Consider the following 1,150-nt stretch of genomic DNA (forward strand, 5'->3'; position numbering starts at 1 on the left):
TTTTTACACACTTTGACAAGGAGGTTTTCCATAAACAACCTTTCCAGTGGAGGACAGAGTACATGAAAATCAGTTTCCATCTATTAACATTTGATGGTATATCCAAGCAGACTTTTATAGAATATTTCATTGCTAGAAAAAAAATGGCATTATGCTACACATATTGTTCTGTTACTTTATGTTTTCATCAAACAATATGCTGCAAATATATTTACAAGTCAATAAATACAACTTTACAATACCAAAAAGAAAAAAAAAGAGAAAAAAAAAAAAGAAAATCAGCTTCCAGATATCAGTAGCTGTGTCTGCTCAGGGCCAAGCCCTCCCCTTGCCCATGTAGTGAGGTGGAGGGGTGTACTTCCCTTCCTTTATCAGTGTATCCCATTGCTTCCAGAAGGTATTCATATGCTTCATCGTTTTATACCAAAGTATACACTCTATGAAATCATCATATTCTATCTTGCACTCTTTCTCTGCCCAGATAGTAGCGATTCCATGTGCACATTCTATCCATTTTTTTTTTGAGCAGGAAACTTGCAGGGCTGTTCAGCACTTTGGATTGTCCACCATGGATCTAGCTTAAGGCCGAACCTATTCTGCACATCCAAGAAAGACATGGCAATCTGATGCTCTTGCCCTTGTCTCTTCTCTGGCCTCCCCTTCAAGAAGCCTAGCTTGCGATTTGGACCTAAGGACTCTTTGAAAGTCAACATAACTGGCCAGACGCGGTGGTTCACACCTGTAATCCCAGTACTTTGGGAGGCCGACATGGGCAGATCACAAGGTCAGGAGATCAAGACAATCCTGGCCAACATAGTGAAACCCTGTCTCCACTAAAATACAAAAAAATTAACCTGGCATGGTGGCGTGCACCTGTAGTCCTAGCTACTCAGAAGGCTGAGGCAGGGGAATTGCTTGAACCTGGGCAGGGGAGGATGCTGTGAGCCGAGATCATGCCACTGCACTATAGCCTGGGTGATAGACAAGACTCCGTCTCAAGAAAAAACAAAAAAAGTGAACATAACCCCAACATTATAATCAAACCTAAAAAGAATTAACAATCGGCTGGGAAGGCCGGGCGCAGTGGCTCAGGCCTATAATCCCAGCACTTTGGGAGGCCAAGGCAGGAGGATCACAAGGTCAGGAGTTC

This window comes from Cebus imitator, unplaced genomic scaffold (genome assembly GCF_001604975.1).
Source record: "Cebus imitator isolate Cc_AM_T3 unplaced genomic scaffold, Cebus_imitator-1.0 Scaffold228, whole genome shotgun sequence".
In the NCBI taxonomy this organism is placed as follows: Eukaryota; Metazoa; Chordata; class Mammalia; order Primates; family Cebidae; genus Cebus; species Cebus imitator.